Below are 20549 nucleotides of genomic sequence, written 5' to 3'. Positions count from 1 at the left end.
GCAACAACTCATCCTCGCACTCTTTTTTTTCTAAAAGGTTACTATAACTATTGCTTTGTTAAACTTTATGAATTACATTTCAAAAGAGAAAATACCACTCTAATCCACTTTCTATTGATGACAGCAAGATTAACTGTTGCCTCAAACTCATGTCCCTGCCACAATGTCTAGCAAAGTATTTGTAAGTGTCACCCAGGGATCCACCCGCTCATTAAAAAGACCCATGTTGCAAATACCAATCTGGAAACCTATTGGCTTCTAGAACAAATACAAATAAGCAGATTATGTCGTTTATCCCCTCTCTCTTTGTATCTGTAGCTAGATGTAAGGAACAGAATGTGATAAAACAGGGTTTAAGGAAATAGTAGCATACAGAAATTTTGCTGTTGAGGAAAATACTTGTTTTAAGAAACAAAAGCACTAGTATAAAAAGATTTGCCTGGGGCTAGGAGGAGGGAAGAATGGAGAGTGACAAAATTTATCGGGTAGAGGATTTTATTTTGGGTTGAAGAACAGGTTTTGTAACTAAGTAGTAGTGGTAGTTGCACAACATTGTGAATGTGCTAAATACCACTTCTAAATGGTTAATTTTGTTATGTAAATTGCACCTATTTTTTTTTAAGATCTCTAAATAGAGTTAATGAGATGTGTGGTTAGATAATGTACATTTGACTTGGTGTTCATAGGGTTAACCTTCATGTCCATCATCACAAAATGTCTAATGCATGTTTGCATACTTAAGGTGTTAATACATATTATAGTTTTCTCCCCCTTTTTGATAAGGGAGAATTTGAACTAATAAAGGTAACCAAATTACCGAGAAATATAATCTAAAAATATGTCACTGCATTTTAAATTATTGGTGAACTTAACGACTGAGAATGTAAGATGTGTTCAGAATGTTTAGGTTAATTCCAGTCCTTCAGCTCTGTAATGAACAGCAGTAGGTCTTTCACTCACTGAGACCAATGTGATTTTTTTCCCTACCTTGCATCTCTATTTCAGCTGAAAGATAAAAGAAAAAAAGAAATTATACAACAACTGGTCTTTCTCTTTATGGTAGATCACTTCCAGTTGCTTTAGACAACTAGCTTTTTGTCCAGGTGTCTTGTTTATCTCTCCCTGTGTTATGGTGATAACCCAAGCATTCTGAAATCCCATCTGCAAAACCAGGTGGGAAACTAACACACCATTACTACATTACTCTAGAGCCCATTTTAAGAAGACTTTCACAGAAATAGATAAATCCTTTCTCCCTTCCAACTGAACTCAGGGCAGCGAGTTCAGACAAAAATTTCATTTATGGTTGGGTTTGCCTCACCCCATTCCCCTCTCCTAAAGGCCAGTATAACTCTTGAGTTGTTTGATGTTTTTTAGAGAGGTCCCTAAGTTGAGAGACAGAAATCAATTGTCTTATGTACACATAACACCACAGAGTCAGAGAAGTAAAAGAAGTAACTCAATGGGCCAGTGCTAAAATCTTGGCGAAGGAGACACAGGCACCCGCGAGCGCGCGCGCGCGCGCGCGGGCGCACACACACACACACACACACACACACAAATACGCAGCCAATCTATATGGCCTAGTGCCTTCCCTCAGGCTGTCTTTTCTACTTTCTGTTTGCCTGGATCAACGTGTTGGGGGAGGGGACCAGAGACAAAGTTCCGCAGTGCTTTCCTCCTCCGGCAACTCAAGCGAGAAAGTCGGGACTTCCCCTCCCCTCCCCCTCCCAGGAATGGCCCTAAGCATTTCCCCTCCAGCTAAATCCTCCTTTCTCACCCAGGTCCGATTGATGCTAACTAACGTCGAGTTCGTTCCTTTAAGTAAGTTATCTTGCTACCAAGTGTGAGCCAGTCCATACCGGAGGTGGAGGGCGGGGGACGGGGAGAGGGGGACGGGGGCGGAAGGTGAGGAAACGGAGCTGGGAATGGCACCTCACACCAAACAAAAACGACGATCGTTAGATTGTATTTAATTTCTAATTAATCCTCAAGAGAAATATAGCCGTTTTCCTTACCAATGGATCCCTGTTCATACTGTGGGTATCTCTCGCGCGCGAACGGTCCCCACCTCCCCCGAGCCTCGCAGCTCTAAGGAGAGCAAGGAGTCCCCAGATAACTATTTAGTATAAACAAACCGTTCGGCTTTAATGGAATTACCTCAGCCTGCTAGTAAATAATTTATAGTAGGCAGTAAATAAAATATGGTTCTACGTCTTTAAAAGAGTTGTCAAGTGGAAAACACCCACCAGAGGGACATAAACCCCGAAGATTGCCACGCTTAAAGACGCCGGTTGGGATGAGAGCCGGGTAGAAAGAAAACATGTTTTTCTACCCGGAAGGAAGACGTGGGTGCTGCCAGAGCCAGAGCGGGCAGCTCCCAAAGAAGGTTCCCGCATGGAGAAGGAGGAGAGACAGCCTGTCCTTGTCACTTAGCAGAGGGGCAAAGGATTAAAATGCAAAGGGAGGAGGTGCACTTTCATAATACTACCTTCTACTTAAAAGCCTAGACGCTCTCAAATTTGTTATCACACTTAATCCTCGCCACCAGTCTTCCAGAAAGACCAGGCCAGAGCCGTGTTTCCCATTTTGCCGATGAGTAAAAATAAGGCTCAGAGGCTAAGGGACAGTGGCTGTGTATGCTTACTGGGCACGAAATGGGACGCGGGAAAACAGGTTTTTGCAGCTCTGGCCCGCGCAGCTCTTCACCCAGGTGCCCCCAGTAGTAGCTCGCCTCCGACACACACACACGCAGTCCGGCCCAGCACACTCGCCCAGTTTTACAACACTTCGGCATGTCTTCTTTTTTTGGTGACCTGAGAACCCTCTAAATAAATTTTCTGCCTCCCTCTTCCACGAATCACGCCCCTGGAAGGCTCATCCCCAATTCAGAGAGGAAGAAAGATTTATGAGCCTCTCCTCAAGGTTACCCCCAAGACAACCTTGACCATGAAACTAGAGTCTTGAACACTTGACCTAAATTTCCAAGGGCATCTGTTTCCGTCTGTAATTGTCACCAGGCTTCATTTGAAATTCGATCCTGTGTCACTAATGGTATTAACAGGAGCTGAGGTCCAACCTTCCAACGGGAGACTGTTGCATATGATTTTACATCCAAACGAAAGTAAATCAGTTTCTATAAACCTGCAGCAACCCCCTCCCTGAGTACAATAAAACTGTTGTCGCAATCAATAAATCTCTGGTTTGGGGCAATGAAAATTAGATAACTGTTCTCTGTCTCTTTCTGTCTCTTCTCCCCACCCCCCCACCCCCATTAAGACAAAGCCACTATTCAAAGAACGGGGCGTCTTGTTAACCATTTCTGAAGCCCCTCGCTGTACCGGCGCCTTTCAGACACGCACCTCTCAGTCATAGCAGAAAACCAGACGTTTAATTACGGTGACTTTTGTTCGATCATTACGGATAATAAAGGCAACCTTTTCGCTAGATACAATTATAACGCAAGCTGCTCCAACACCTGCACGGATCGCATTTGTCTCCAGCGTGTTTGTTTTGTTTTGTTTTTTGTTTTGGGGTTTTTTTACTTCTCTAAACTGCTTTGAATTTCTCCTTCTCTTCTGACCAGAAAATGTAATATGTTGCAAGAGATAGATTCACGAAAACGCGTTGTCCCTTCTGTAGCTACATCTGCTCCGACCTATTAAGAAAAGTAAGACATTTTGATACTAATTGCAAATAAATTGTGATGTGTTCACCGAGTAATTGATTTAATGAAGTTCATATGAAACTCCTGAGATTGGCCAAGTGAAAGGCCCCTGGTGCTTCTATTGTGGAGGGAAAGGAAGGTTGGTTTTTCGTTTTCTTTCTTAAAAAAAAAAAAAAAAGAGGTGGCGTGGAGGGTGGAAGGGGGGGGGAGGGGTGGGCACAGATGTTACCTCCACAGAGGCAGCTCCGTGGCGGGAAGGAGCAGCCGGATAGTCCCTCCCTCCCGTCGGCGTCTGCCGCTAGCCGCCCGCCCAGCTAAACTAGGCGCAGGCTGCCGCTCCCAGCCTCGGGCCCCGGCAGTCGGATGAGCGCAATTCAGGGGCAAACGTGGGCCAAGGAGAGGGTGAGTGCGCAGGCCGCCCACGTCCTCCGAGTTGCGAAAGTTGTACAGGGCGCTGCCGCCGGATCCTGTTCCCTAGCTTCCTGAAATGCTCGACGATGGCCTCTAAATTTCTTTATCCGGCCAGAGGCCCAGAGGCTAGGAGGGGCCCCCAGGCGGCTCTCTCCTGAGTCCCCGCGCCCAGGTCGCAGTTGAGGAGAAGGCTGCGGTAGCTAGCCCGACGCCACTCTGCGTGCGGGCCAGGGTCTCGGAGGTTCGGGGACCGAGCTCTCCCCACAAGAAAGAATATATGGACAATGAAGTCGCCTTCGGCCTCACGGGGATTTTCCTTTTCAACCTTTCTGGCCAGCCACATCGGCGAGTTAAAGGGCCGGGGCGGGCATGAAGGGTACAGAGAGGGAATAAGACTTTTCTGAACACCTACTGTGTGCCAGACCCTGTGCTTCACAACAGTTGCCTTTCTCCAAGCAACGGTGGGAGGTATTATTGCTCCCTCTTAACAGATGTGGAAACTGAGATCCGAAGAACCCTTGACAGCAACGTGCCAACAATGCCCTGGCTACCCTGGGCCATCAACAAGCACGGCTCGTCGGGAAGGAGAAGGCAGATTCCCGCAAAACTGTCCCCAGTTTGCCCCAAAGCCCTCCAAATATTCCCCCCCGGAACATAGGGATACAAGGCAGAAACTGCCGCAGGGCTCGGCCTATATCTCCGAGTTGGCGAAGCACAGTTTTCGGCTCCAGTTTGAAATTTTTGTTTCGTTTTGTTTTAAAGAAAGAAGACCTCGTTTGAATAATCAGAGCCCTAGCTGAGCTAGCGAGTGGCTCCAAGCTCCTCGGAGTTGCCCTGCAGATGAACTTTCCCTGAGTTCTTCCTCCTGGGTCACCGGGCGCCCCTAATCTGGGTCCAAAGTGCCCGCAGGCGACAGCGGTGCAAGGGTGGTCGTGCTGACTCGGGTGTCGGACGCCGCCAGAATCCACAAGCCAGAGTGCTTGGGAGACGAGGGCCGGAGGGATGGCCCTTCCACCCTCTCAGCCCACTTCTGGGAGGCCGCACCGGCTCTGCGCCTCGAAGAGACCGCCCGCAGCGCGCAGGCGGGTCCTCACCCGAGGGTGAGGCGAAGCGCTTAACACCCAGGCAAATGCAAAAGGTCAACGCTGGGGTCTGACCGAGGCCAAGTTCTCTCCCCGAGAGGAAAAGGAGGCGCGAAAGAAGGCGAAGAGACCAGCCCCTCGCTTTCCGTTTCGATATTTGCAACTGTACAGCGCTCCACGCCCAGCCCGGGAGTGGGGAGTGGGGCTGGGAAGCCAGCAGGGCCTGCCTGGGCCGGGCCGCCAGAATGCCACCTTGTTCTGGGTGGAAGCTGGGCAAAGTGCCCAACCTGCTTCTTCCAGGGAGCTCTGACACCACACTCCATCAGAACCGGTTCAGCACTGGCCCACCCTTGCTGCTGCTCACGGCCCGCCGTATTCGTTGTTCGGCCCAAAGAACTTCTTTTGCTTTGATGCGGGCTTTTCCTCTGTTTTTCGGGACTCAGAAAGATGAGGGGCTAGGCCACCTCACCCTAGCACGGGGGAACCCAACTAGATGTCCTTGACCCCAGGGTTAGCGTTTCTGGGACCCAAGAGGGTTCTCATGGATGTCTGGGCCCCTTTCCCCACCTCTGGGTACTGGAGTAGACGAACTGGAAGCAACTCTCTCCCGCTCCATGTGACAAGTACACTTTCTTGGGTCGTGAGTCCGAGCCCTCCCCACCTGTTAATCACAAACGGCGGCCGCAAGGGCCCGGGGCGTCGAGGAAGGGATGGGCTACAGCGCTGCGGGGTAGGGAGGCCAGGGGGCATGGGCCACAGGGATCTTTGGGATTGTTGAGGGAGTTGCCCGTTGGGAGAGAAAAGTTAGGATCTGAGTGGCTTGGCCAGCTGGGATTGTTTCAGGATGACCTTTTCTCCCCAATAAGTGGGCACCAGCTGCTGATAAGGGCGGGAGAGGGGCACGCAGCCTTTGTGAACACTTTCCACATTCCTGAGGCCAGGAGATTGACAGGGGCCTTAGAGTGTATGGAGGTCGCGGCGTCCCGCTTAGTTTGAAGTTGCAGCCGTCGCGCCCCAGGACTTTTCCCCTCCCGGGATCAGCTGCAACCCCAATCCAGACGGCCTGCCCCCCCTGCCGCAGCGCCCCCTACGGTCTGGAGGTGGGCCCCGAAAGGTTCCGATGGGCGCGGGGAGCCTAGAGGTGGGGGCCGGGGAGGCCGAGGGAAGCTGGTATGCTCCAGTCCCCGTCTGAGAAGCGGTCACCCGCCGGGGCTTGGCTTCTGAAAGTGCGATTTAGGTAGCTGGGAGTGGAGATTTACGATCCTGGAGGACAGAGCGTGAAAGGGGTATCATCATCAGTTTTGACTGAAAGAAAGAAAACATATCTTTAACAAAAAGAAGGGCTCTTGCCATTCACCCGCGTTGTTAGGACAACGTGAACTATCCTTGAAATGATTAGTTCCACTTCAAAGGAATTTACATTCAACAGTGAAAACTCAGCCTCTTTTTATTTATTCGAAAAGACTTTTCACTACGGAGAGTCATATGTTCGGTCCTTCTATTTATTTTTCCGCGTTCACGGTGCACTTGTATTAAATCAACACAGAGCTGCGCAACGCACTCATTATGCGAACCAGTCCAGGGTTCCGGGGACCCAGGGTTACAGGTAGACAGAGCGGGGGAGGGGGTTGTTGGGGTTGGAGTTTGCACCACGCAGGTACCTGCCTGGCCCAGGGGATGGAGTGGGAAACAGTGGATCAGGTCTGGGGCTGTGAGGGGAATGCAACCGAAAAAAACCTCACCCAAACCTAGCCCAAGTGCAGTAATCAGAGATCTTGAACGCTGGCGATTCTCATAGCTCCTGGCACGCTCTATGTTATTTGTGGAGAAAGTGGACCTGAAGTTCCCCAACGACACCTTAGGAACATCTGTTAAAAACTGATCAGGTTGGCATAACTTCTCTGGGCAAAATGAAAGCCTGTCTCCACAAATTGAGAAGACGAATCCCACCTCTTAGTAGTTTGGGACGTTTGCTCACACACTCTCTCAGGGCCCACACATCCGCGCCCCACCCCCCACCCTCAGGTCGCCAATTGTCGCCAAGTCCAGGAAACCTCTACCCAAAGGAACAACAGCACTAAGTTTACGAGCGGCGCGTCCTCTCGGTCGGGGGAGGGGACTGGGGTGGGGATGGGGAGTTGGGGAATGCTACCCCTCTAACTGTCCCCAGAGTGCCTTGAGCTGTGGCCAGAATACTTCCCACCCCCTCCGGAAACGAGCAGCAGCAACCAACTCTCAGCTTCACCTCACACACCTAACCGCCCAACCCCACTCCCACCTCCTGCTGCAAAATCTTTTCTTCAACCCAAGGCTAAGTTTTTCTCACCAAGAACAATGATGTTAAGCTTTCCCTTGATGGTCTTTTCCAGCTTCTAATTAAATAGGAAAAAAAAATCTAGGTTAGACATCGGATTCAAGTTTTTCTACCATTCCCTAACATATCTGGATTCGTACCTGGCAACTGGCCCCATGCCTTGAAATATTGTCAACATGAATAGTAACAGTTGTCCTTTCTAACACAGTTTTTGGGCGGCTCCTCAGTAGGTTCAGAAGCAGTGACCACAGGCTGCTTGGCTAGGAGTTAAAGGTGGCTGCTGTTTGCAACCTGGTAACAAAGGTGTAAGTTGGAGCAGTGACTGGGGCAAGCCCTTATTCTCCTGTGTTTTAGGTTGAATAAGAACTCAGGTTTTGTTCACCATTCTGGCGCTACTCTCATGTTCTTTCTTTCTCCTGGATCTTCCTGGGCTTATTTCACTTTCTTGGTCTGAATATTTCCTTTATTTCTTCTCTTGCCCAAACCTAATCCTGAGGCATCCCCTGCTCCCTCTCTATCTCTATCCCCTGCTCCCTCCCTATCATCTCCTGTTCCTTCTCTATCTCCCTCCCTATCTCTCTAAATCTCTCTGGGACATTTCCTGTCCTTCATGAAGAATCAAACAACAGTTACACTTGAGTCAGAATCCCAAGCAGGAATGTGGATTTGCCAACTCTCCCAGGAGGTTGAAGAGAATGTGCAGACAATCATGAGATTCCAACCCCCATCCCGCCCATTCCCAACTAGATCTATGCCTTACTTCTAACACTGAGCTCCTGGAGACTTTCAAATGGGTTGATGTTTGTTCCTTAGTGGTATCTACTTTTCTCTGCAGGTGGCAAACAAATTTCAGTGTCAGCACCAAGGTCTGTCTTTGTGGAGTTGTATGTAGCTTTAGAGGTGCCTCTCTTGATCTCAGGCAATGAATAAAGAAAAAAAAAAGAAAGAAAGGAAAGACAGAAAGAAAGGGGAAAGAAAAAAGAAAGAAAGAAAGAAGGAAGGAAGGAGGAGGGGAGGGAGGGAAGGAAGAAAGAAAGGGAGAAAGAAAGAAAGAAAGGAAGGAAGGAAGGAAGGAGGGAGGGAGGGAAGGAAGAACAAAGGAAGGAAGAGAAAAACAGCAAGAAAGAAGGAAGGAAGGAAAACAAAGAAAGAGAACAAGAGTGAGAAGGAAGGAAAGAAGAAAGAAAGAAGAAGAAGAAGAAAAAGAAGAAAAGAAAGAAAGGAGGGAGGAAAGGCAGAAAAAAGGAAGGAGGGAGAAAGAGTGAAAGAAAGGAAAGAGATGAAAGAAAGGGAAGGAGAGAAGGAAGGAAAAGAAAGAAAAAGGAGGAGGGAGGGAGGAAAGGAAGTGAAAGAAAGAAAGAGAAAGAAAGGAAAAAAAAAGAAAAAAAGAAGAGAAAGAAGAAAGGAAAAGAAAGAAAAAAGAGAAAGAGAGAAAAGAAATAAGATAAAGAAAGAAAGAAAGAGAGAGAGAAAAAGGGAGTGCGAAAGGAGAGACCCTGATAGAAAGCAATGCTGGGAGAGTGCAGCAAGGCCTCCAGTTGAAAAGGCTTGAGAATCGGAGGCTTGCAGCTCCCAAGGCAGCTCTGGTGGGGGAGGGTAGGAAGAGGCGTGTGAGAAAAGTGACACATCCTAAAGCATACCCCAGGAGAGCTAGGGATCTAGGAAGGACTCAAAATGTATTTCTAATTACTTTTCATGCTCCCAGAAAACGGGCTCCTTTCAAGTTCTATTTTAAAAGCTTGTTATTGTGCTGAGTTATAGTCCACATTTTAAAGCACTGTTTACGTGTTTTAACTTTTTATGTAGAGTGGGAGGATGGTAAACGTTAGAAATGTAGTTTTCTGAAAAAATATATAGAAAATCAGAACTTGGAAACTTCTTTAATAATAGCTTCTTTCCTCATTATGAGGACTAATACAAAGTATCAAAGACATTGATTTGCCATAAAATTTTAAGAGTCTTTATAAGAGATAAATAAACTCTAGTTCCTGCCTTGGTTCCATGTAAGGTATCTCTCAGGTAGCTGAGGCTCTAAATGTGCAAGTATGAGTTGTGTGGACATGACTGCAGAGCAGACATCCAGTCAGCAGAGGGCACACTCGTCACTCTCAAACCCTATTTCCAAATTTGGAGGTGACAATGGTAGGTACAGGCACGAATGATGGGCATAATCACATTGGAATAGAGCTCAAGTGGAGATCTAGAAAATGAGAATAGTCATTTTCTCCTGAAAGTAAGCACAAAGACAGCAAAAGAGGACACATTGGAATGTTTGACAACCATGGAGTCTCCCAAAAATAAAAGTGCCTCAGGACTGGAAAAATGGGCCTTTAAAAATCTTGATTTGGGTGGCTGGCAAGATGGCTGAATAGGAACAGCTCCAGTCTGCAGCTCCCAGGGAGATCAACGCAGAAGGCGGAGAATTTCTGCATTTCCAACTGAGGTACCCAGCGCATCTTATTGGGACTGGTTAGACGTGGGTGCAACCCATGGAGGATGAGCCAAGGCAGGGTGGAGCATCGCCTCACCCGGGAAGTGCAAGGGGTCTAGGAACTCCGTCCCCATAGCCAAGGGAAGCCATGAGGGACTGTGCCAGGAGGGATGGTGCATTCCGGCCCAGATATTATGCTTTTCCCACAGTCTTCAGCCTGCAGACCAGGAGATTCCCTTGGGTGACTACACCACCAGTGCCCTGGGTTTCAAGCACAAAACTGGGCAGCCATTTGGGCACCGAACTAGCTGCAGGAGGTTTTTTTCATACCTCAGTGGCGCCTGGAGCACCAGCGAGACAGAACCATGTACACCCCTGGAAAAGGAGCTGAAACCAGGGAGCCAAGTGGTCTAGCTCACAGATCCCACCCCCCCAGAACCCAGCAAGCTAAGATCCACTGGCTTGGAATTCTCGCTGCCAGCATAGTAGTCTGAAGTCGACCTGGGACACTCGAGCTTGGTGGGGGGAGGGGTGTTTGCCATTACTGAGGCTTGAGTAGGCAGTTTTCCCCTCACAGTGTAAACAAAGCTGCTAGGAAGTTTGAACTGGGGAGAGCCCACCGCAGCTTGGCAAAGCTGCTGTAGCCACACTGCCTCTCTAGATCCTCCTCTCTGGGCAGGGCATCTCTGAAAGAAAGGCAGCAGCCCCAGTCAGGGGCTTATAGATAAAACTCCCATCTCCTTGGGACAGAGCACCTGGGGGAAGGGGCGGCTGTGGGTGCAGCTTCAGTAGACTTAAAGGTTCCTGCGTGCTGACTCTGAAGATAGCAGCAGATCTCCCAGCACAGCCCTCAAGCTCTGCTAAGGGAGAGACTGCCTCCTCAAGTGGGTCCCTGACCCCCATGCCTCCTGACTGGCAGGCACCTCCCAACAGGGGTCAACGGACACCTCATATGCTGGCATCTGGTGCATGCCACTCTGGGATGAAGCTTTCAGAGGAAGTAACAGGCAGCAATCTTTGCTGTTCTGCAGCCTCTGCTGGTGATATCCAGGGAAACAGGGTCTGGAGTAGACCTCCAGCAAACTCCAGCAGACCTGCAGCAGAGGGGCCTGACTGTTAGAAGGAAAACTAACAAACAGAAAGGCATGGCATCAACATCAACAATAAGTATGTCCACACAGAAACCCCATCTGAAGGTCACCAACGTCAAAGACCAAAGGTAGATAAATCTATGAAGATGAGGTAAAACCAGTGCAAAAAGGCTGAAAATTCCAAAAACCAGAACACCTCTTCTCCAAGGGATCACAACTCCTCGCCAGCAAGGGAACAAAACTGGACAAAGAATTAGTTTGACGAATTGACAGAAGCAGGCTTCAGAAGGTGGGTAATAACAAACTCCTCCGAGCTAAAGGAGCATGTTCTAACCCAATGCAAGGAAGCCAAGAACCTAAAAAATGGTTAGAGGAATTGCTAACTAGAATAACCAGTTTAGAGAAGAACATAAATGACCCGAAGAAGCTGAAAAACACAGCACAAGAACTTCTTGAAGCACACACAGGTATCAATAGCTGAATTGATCAAGTAGAAGAAAGAATATCAGAGACTGAAGATCAACTTAATGAAATAAAGTGTGAAGACAAGATTAGAGAATAAAGAATGAAAAGGAACAAACAAAGCCTCCAAGAAATATGGGACTATGCAAAAAGACCAAACCTACATTTGACTGGTGTACCTGAAAGTGACAGGCCAACATTCAAATTCAGGAAATACAGAGAACACCATAAACATACTCCTTGGGAAGAGCAACCCCAAGACACATAATCATCAGATTCACCAAGGCTGAAATGAAGTAAAAAATGTTAAGGGCAGCCAGAGAGACAGGTTGGGTTACCCACAAAGGGAAGCCCATCAGACTAACAGCAGATCTCTCTGCAGAAACCCTACAGCCCAGATGAGAGTGGGGGCCAATATTCAACATTGTTAAAGAAAAGAATTTTCAACCCAGACTTTCATATTCACCCACACTAGGCTTCATAAGTGAAGCAGAAATAAAATCCTTTATAGAGAAGCAAATGCTGAGAGATTTTGTCACCACCAGGCCTGCCTTACAAGAGCTCCTGAAGGAAGCACTAAACATGGAAAGGAAAAACTGGTACCAGCTACTGCAAAAACATACCTAATTGTAAAAACCATCGACACTATGAAGAACCTGCATCAACTAACAGACAAAATAACCAGCTAGCATCATAATGACATGATTGAATTCACACATATCAATATTAACCTTAAATGTAAATGGGTAAAATGCCCCAATTAAAAGACACAGACTAGCAAACAGGATGAAGAGTCAAGACCCATCAGTGTGCTGTATTCAGGAGAATACATGTGCAAAGACACATGTAGGCTCAAAATAAAGGGATGAAGGAATATTTACCAAGCAAATGGAAAGAAAAAAAAAAAAAAAAGCATGGGTTACAATGCTAGTTTCAGATAAAATAGACTTTAAACCAATAAAGATCAAAAAAGACAAAGAAGGGCATTACACCATGGTAAAGGGATCAATGCAACAAGAAGAGCTAACTATCTGAAATACATATGCACCCAATACAGGAGCACCCAGATTCACAAAGCAAGTTCTTAGAGACTTACAAAGAGACTTAGACTCCCACACAATAATAGTGGGAGACTTTAACATCCCACTGTCAATATTAGACAGATCAACCAAACAGAAAATTAACAAGGATATTCAGGACTTGAACTCAGCTCTGGACCAAGTGGACCTAATAGACATCTACAGAACAATCCACCCCAAATCCACAGAATATACGTTCTTCTCAGCACATCATTGCATTTATTCTAAAATTGACCACATAATTGGAAGTAAAACACTCCTCAGCAAATGCAAAAGAATGGAAATCATAACAAACAGTCTCTCAGACCACAGTGCAATCAAATTAGACCTCAGGATTAAAAAACACACTCAAAACTGCACAACTACCTGGAAACTGAATAACCTGCTCCTGAATGACTACTGGGTAAATAACGAAATTAATGCAGAAATAAGTTCTTTGAAACCAATGAGAACTAAGAAACAATGTACCAGAATCTCTGGGACACAGCTAAAGCAGTGTTTAGAGGGAAATTGATAGCACTAAATGCCCAAAGGAGAAAGCAGGAAAGATCTAAAATCGACACCCTAACATCACACTTAAAAGAATTAGAGAAGCAAGAGGAAACAAATCCAGTAGCTAGCAGAAGACAAGAAATAGTAAGGTCAGAGCAGAACTGAAGGAGATAAGAGACGAAAAACCTTCAAAAAATCAATGAATCCAGGAGCTGTTTTTTTTTTTTTTTTTTTTTTTTTTAAGATTAACAAAATAGATAGACTGCTAGCCAGGCTAATAAAGAAGAAAAGAGAGAAGAATCACAGAAAAAATAAACAATGATAAAGGGGAGATCACCCCTGATCCCACAGAAATGCAAACTACCATCAGAGAATATTATAAACACATCCATGCAAATAAACTAGAAAATATAGAAGAAATGGATAAATTCCTGGGCACATACACCCCCCCCAAGACTAAACCAGGAAGAAGTCAAATCCCTGAATAGATCAATAACAAGTTCTAAAATTGGGGCAGTAATTAATAGCCTACCAACAAAAAAATGCCCAGGACCAGACGGATTTACAGCCAACTTCTACCACATACCATTCCTTCTGAAACTATTCCAAACAATAGAAAAAGAGGGACTCCTCCGTAACTCATTTTATGAGGCCAGCATCATCCCGATACCAAAACCTGGCAGAGACACAACAAAAAAAGAAAATTTCAGGCCAATATCGCTGATTAACACCCATGTAAAGATCCTCAATAAAATACTAGCAAACCAAATCCAGCAGCACATCAAAAAGCTTATCCACCATGATCAAGTCAGCGTCATCCCTGGGATGCAAGATTAGTTCAACATACACAAATCAATAAACGTAATCCATTACATAAACAGAACCAATGACAAAAACCACACGATTATCTCAATAGATGCAGAAAAGGCCTTTGATAAAATTCAACACCCCTTCATGCTAAAAACTCCCAATAAGCTAGGTATTGATGGAACGTATCTCAAAATAATAAGAGCTATTTATGACAAACCCATAGCCAATATACTGAATGAGCGAAAGCTGGAAGCATTCCCTTTGAAAACTGGCATAAGACAAGGATGCTCTCTCTCACCACTCCTATTCAACATAGTATTGGAAGTTCTGGCCAGGGCAATCAGGCAAAGAAAGAAAGAAATAAAGGGTATTCAAATAGGAAGAGAGGAAGTCAAATTGTCTCTGTTTGCAGATGACATGATTGTATATTTAGAAAACCCAATCGTCGGCCGGGCATGTGCTCATGCCTGTGATCCAGCACTTTAGGAGGCCAAGAAGGTGGATCATCTGAGGTCAGGAGTTTCAGACCAGCCTGGCCAACCTGGTGAAATATGAAAATTAGCTGGGCATGACGGCAGATGCCTGTAATCCCAGCTACTCGGGAGGCTGAGGCAGGAGAATCACTTGAACCTGGGAGGCAGAGGCTGCAGTGAGCTGAGATCATGCCATTGCACTCCAGTCTGGGTGACAGAGAGAAACTCCGTCTCAAAAAAAAAAAAAAAAGAAAACCCAATGGTCTCAGCCCAAAATCTCTTTAAGCTGATAAGCAACTTCAGCAAAGTCTCAGGATACAAAATCAATGTGCAAAAATCACAAGCATTCCTATACACCAATAATAGAGAAACAGAGAGCCAAATCATGAGTGAACTCCCATTCACAATTGCTACAAAGAGAATAAAACACCTAGGAATACAACTTGCAAGGGATATGAAGGACCTCTTCAAGGTGAACTACAAACCACTGCTCAAGGAATTAAGAGAGGACACAAACAAATGGAAAAACATTCCATGCTCATGAATAGGAAGAATCAATATCATGAAAATGGTCATACTGCCCAAAGTAATTTATAGATTCAATGCTATTCTCATCAAGCTACCATTGACTTTCTTCACAGAATCATAAAAAACTACTTTTAATTTCATATGGAACCAAAAAAGAGCCCATATAGCCAAGACAATCCCAAGCAAAAAGAACAAAGCTGGAGGCTACCTGATTTCAAACTATACTACAAGGCTACAGTAACCAAAACAGCATGGTACTGGTACCAAAACAGATATATAGACCAATGGAGCAGAACAGAGGCCTCAGAAATAACACCACATATCTACAACCATCTGATCTTTGACAAATCTGACACAAACAAGCAATGGGGAAAGGATTCCCTATTTCATAAATGGTGTTGGGAAAGCTGGCTGGCCATGTGCAGAAAACTGAAACTGGACCCCTTCCTTATACCTTATATGAAAATTAACTCAAGATGGATTAAAGACTTAAATGTCAGACCTACATCCATTAAAAACCCTAGAAGAAAACCTAGGCAATACCATTCAGTACATAGGCATGGGCAAAGACTTCATGACTAAAACCCAAAGCAATGGCAACAAAAGCCAAAATTGACAAATGGGATCTAATTCAACTAAAGAGCTTCTGCACAGCAAAAGATGCTATCATCAGAGTGAACACGCAGCCTACAGAATGGGAGAAAATTTTTGCAATGTATCCATCTGACAAAGGGCTAATATCCAGAATTTACAAGGAACTTAAACAAATTTACAAGAAAAAAAACGAACAACCCCATAAAAAAGTGGGTGAATGACACAAACAGATACTTCTCAAAAGAAGACATTTATGTGGCCAACAAACATATGCAACAAAGCTCATCATCACTGGTCATTAGAGAAACGTAAATCAAAACCACAATAAGCTACCATCTTACACCAGTTAGAATGTCAATTATTAAAAAGTCAGGAAACAACAGATGCTGGAGGGGATGTGGAGAAATAGGAATGCTTTTACACTGTTAATGGGAGTGTAAATTAGTTCAACCATTGTGGAAGACAGTGTAGCAATTCCTCCAGGATCTAGAGCTGGAAATACCATTTGACTCAGCAATCCCATTACTGGGTATATACCCAAAGGTTTATAAATCTTTCTACTATAAAGACACATGCACATGTATGTTTATTGCAGCAGTATTCACAATAGCAAAGAGTTGGAGCCAACCTAAATGCCCATCAACTGGATAAAGAAAATGTGGCACATATATGCCTTGGAATACTATGTAGCCTTTAAAAAGGATGAGTTCATGCCCTTTGCAGGGACATGGATAAAGCTGGAAAACATCATTCTCAGCAAGCTAACACAGGAACAGAAAACCAAACACCACATGTTCTCACTAATAAGTGGGAGTTGAACAATGAGAACACATGGACACAAGGAGGAGAATATCACACACTGGGGCCTTTTGCGGGGTGGAGGGTTAGGGGAGGGATAGCATTAGAAGAAATACCTAATATAGATAACGAGTTGATGGGTGCAGCAAACCACCACAGCACGTGTATACCTATGTAACAAACCTGCACGTTCTGCACATATATCCCAGAACTTAAAGTATAATTTTAAAAAAATCTTGATTTGACTGGTTTGAGGTCAAAGTATTCACTGAATGGAGACATGATGTTTGCTGTTTGTCCATGATATCTTGAAACACATAGGCCTTCTTAGAACCAAGAGTAATGCCATAAAATTCACTGAACATGACACCGAAAGCCTTGGTTCTAGGACCTTTTCTGTCAGTTGTTAGGCAAGTCAATTCCCCTCTCTAAGTTTCAGTTTCTTCATTTATAATATAAAAGAGTGGAAATGGAAGTAGATTATCTGTAAGGTCTCTTCTAACGTTATGTGAATCTGGGACAAAATGAAATCTGAGCCCACTTAGAATTTATCCTCACATTCCGGAATCTCAAACTACAGTTCCTAGAAGAGTCATATGCAGGCAGGGTTATGAAAATAGCAAGCAATTCTGACTGCTTTGTGATGCTAACATTTTGTATTATCCAGCCTACGAGCTCTTTTGTGAATAACACTTGATATTGCAGGTGAAAATGATAGAAGCCGAGATGCTCTCAGGCTGGACACTGGCAGCAAATAGATTGTAAGTAGAAATACTTGAGGAGCAGAAAGCCAGAGACCAAGGCACTGCTCACACTGGGGAGGCTGAGGTATTAAGATAAGGCCAGAATATTAATGTTAGTAGACCCCTAACATTCTCCTGGGTTAGATCTGGAGACCATTGGGAACCCTCAGATTTAAGATTGTTACTTTCATTTCTGTTGTCATATTTGTGTTCCTCAGGATATTTTTTTTTTTCTGTTGCCTGAGCTGGAGTTCAGTGGCACAATCTTGGCTCACTGCAACCTCTGCCTCCTGGGTTCAAGCGCTTCTCCAGCCTCAACCTCCTGAATAACTGGGAGTACAGGTGCACGCCGCCACATCTGGCTAATTTTTTGTATTTCAGTTGAGACGGAGTTTCGCCTTGTTTCCCAGGCTTGTCTTGAACTCCTGAGCTGGGGCAATCCGCAGGCCTCAGTCTCCCAAGGTGCTGGATTACAGGTGTGAGCCACCTACCCGGCCTCTTCAGGCCTTTTTGAACAAAATTAAAGTTCTGGTTTTCCTCTGATGAGTAATTTTTTTTTTTTCATTTTAGGGCTAAATTTTAATAGAATGTGAGGCTGAACTCTTACATTTAGAACAAACAAAACCTAAAAGGTAATGATTGATTCAAAATGGTTTTATGGAAAAATTAATCTGTAACAAAAAGTTGGCATTGAGGGCAAAGGCTCCACTGTTTTTTGAGCAAAGCGAACAAAGGTTCCAAGGGACAGGACCAAGAACGAGGGGCTCAGACATTTACAACAGCAGGCATTTTCTCTTCTTCTTCACGGGATGTGGGCAGAGGACAGCTCGGATCGCTTTGTCAAACACTGTCTTGAGGCCTCGCTGTGTGAGCACCAAACACTCCAGATATTTTGCAGCACCAATCTCCTTAGCCATGGCTAGACCCTGCGGATAGGTGACGGGAGTCAGCTTCTTCTCCTTCAGTTTCTCGACCGTGTCTTTATCATCCCTAAGATCAAGTTTAGTTCCTACTAGGATGGTGGGAGTGTTGGGACAGTGGTGCCGCACCTCAGGATACCACTTTGCACGGACATTTTCAAATGATGCGGGACTCACAAAAGAAAAGCAAATTAAGAACACAACTGTTTGCGGATAGGATGGGGGCGTAATCTGTCATAATCGTCTTGTCCAGCTGTAGCCCATAAGCCCAGATTCACCGGTTTTCCATCTACCACAACATTGGCAGAATAATTGTCAGAGACAGTAGGGATATATTCTCCAGGAAATGCATTGATTGTGTAACTGATCAGTAGGCAAGTTTTACCTACAGCTCTGTCTCCCACCACACCCCTGATGGCCTGCATCTGGGCCGCTCGCTGGGCCTCGGCAGCGGCGGCAGGCGCTGGACCGGAAGCGGCGGGCTAGGGGTGCTGCGGGCTGGCGCCAGGCTTGCGGGCGGCGGGGCGCTGGGTGCCGGCAGCGCCGCTGTCCACGCTGCCTTGCCTTCCGCGCACTGGAAGCCGAAGCCCGGCAGCTGCCACTACCCAAAGCTGAGGAAAACCCCTCTGATGAGTAATTTTATACTGATTTGAACACCTGAGGCAACTGCTTGAATTGGGGTTTCTTGTTGCTGTCTAAAGCACATAACAAATAGACTTGTTTACCATGGAGAGTACAGCCACCACTGATTTTATTATTCCACTCTTTAATTGGCATGAAACTTCTAACATTGACAACAACAAAGCCATGTGCAGTTATGTATGCTGCACTAGCTCACTGGCTGAACTGCTTAAGATATGTCGTGAATAGATGAGACGATCAAATCCCGGAAGGCCTAAGGTCTACTGTATTCGGAATCTCCCTCCCTCTGTTCCCTCCACCTCACTTCCCAGCTGCTGTGATCTGAATGTGTCCCTTAAAATTCATGTGTTGGAAACTTAATCACCCCTAATGCAACAGTGTTGGGAGGTGGGACTTTTGAGAGGTGTTTAGGTCATAAGGGTTCTGCCCTCATAAATAGATTAATGCTACTATAAAGGGGGTTGCAGAGGTGGATTCTCTCCTTTTGCCATGTCAAGACATGGCATTCATCCCATCTGGATGATGCAGCATTCAAGGACCCAGAATGGAAGCAAAGAAATCAGGCCCTAACCTGCCAGCATCTTCATCTTGCCCTTCCCAGTCACAGTGTCTGTGAGAGAATAAATTCCTCTTCTTTATAAATTATCCAGTCTCAGGTATTCTGTTATAGCAACACAAAACGGACTAAGACATCAACTTTATGTGGCCAAGCTGTGGGCTCATAGCTTATGAAGCTGCAGACAGACTAGCCTGACATTTCACAAAGCTAGGTATTTGTGAGCAAGTGCTATCATTCATCTTGAGCCTGCATGGTCCAGTACCATGGTCACTAGTCACATGTGGCTACTGAGCAATTGAAATGTAGCTAATCCAAACTGAGGTATGCTGTAAGCGAGAAATACATACTGGATTTCCAAGACTTGGTAGAAAAAAAAGAATGCAAAGTATCTCATTAATAACTTTTATATTGATTACATGTGGAAATAACCTTTTTTGATATATTGGACTAAATATAATATATCATTAAAATTAATTTCAGCTGTTTCTTTTTACCTTTTTTATGAGTCTACTATAAAAATGAAAATTATATATGTAGTTCATATTTGTAACTCAAATTCTTTTTTAATTGGGCAGCACTGCCCTAGATTGTTGAGAAAGAGTTTCTGACCACATACTCTGTGCCCAGCATTAGAACAGACCGTGGTTTCTTGCTCTTTGCCTCATCAGAGTCAATCACAGTACCTGACCTATAAGCAGGTGCTCTGTTCAGGAAATGTGGCTCCAAAATATGATGCTTTGGTATGTTCATTACTTTGAACTGAGGGCACTTGGGAAACAGCAGATACAAGCAGAGGCTTTGTCTGAGCTCCCCTTATCTGTCTAAAAATGGATTCTCCAAAAGGAACACAATTGTCAAGAATCCCCTCCCCTGGAATCTCATTAAGCAGGGAAGATTAACTGGGATCACAGGAGAGGAGACTGGAGGTGGAGACCAAACCCAGATAATCACCTGTTCTTCAGAGGGCTGCTCTGAGACAACTTTTATTACCTAAGAGACTTTTTATCTGTGTAACAAGATGACCTTTATTTACTATACATTTCCTCCCCTCACCCTCCAATAACTCGTGTTGCCGCCATCCCCCAGAAGCCAGAAACCCCTATTCCTTTCTGTACCTTCAATCATCTGACCCTTCCTCAAGTCTCACGTTTTTGTGAGACTCTTGTGCATATATACAGAATTAAATAAGGTTTTTCTTCTGTTAACCCGTCTTATGTCAATTTAACTTGTTGCCCAACCAAGGAACCTAGAAAGGTGGAGGGAAGCCATTTTCACTCCCCAACATTGCTTACTCTTGAATGAATGAATGTCTCCTCCAATATTCTAACCCTAGGATTTATTGACTTTGGAAGAGACAGCCAGGGTGAAATCTCCCTGCTCCTAAGTAGGTCCACCCTGCCATTGCATGGTTGTGAGTGAAAAGAGCTTGGGAAATCAGAGGACATCTTACTTC

General features: G+C 45.2%; 1 pseudogene across 1 annotated transcript; it reads right to left on the bottom strand.

The window, feature by feature from the left end:
* Positions 1-17686: 17686 nt before the first annotated feature.
* Positions 17687-18492, bottom strand: LOC117077304 (annotated as a pseudogene). Its single transcript, XR_004434730.1, has one exon. The product of XR_004434730.1 is annotated as a ras-related C3 botulinum toxin substrate 1-like (transcript).
* Positions 18493-20549: the final 2057 nt, after the last annotated feature.

The sequence above is a fragment of the Trachypithecus francoisi genome, unplaced genomic scaffold (assembly GCF_009764315.1).
Source record: "Trachypithecus francoisi isolate TF-2019V2 unplaced genomic scaffold, Tfra_2.0 Lachesis_group6, whole genome shotgun sequence".
NCBI lineage: Eukaryota > Metazoa > Chordata > Mammalia > Primates > Cercopithecidae > Trachypithecus > Trachypithecus francoisi.
This window is presented reverse-complemented; position numbering and strand designations above follow the sequence as displayed.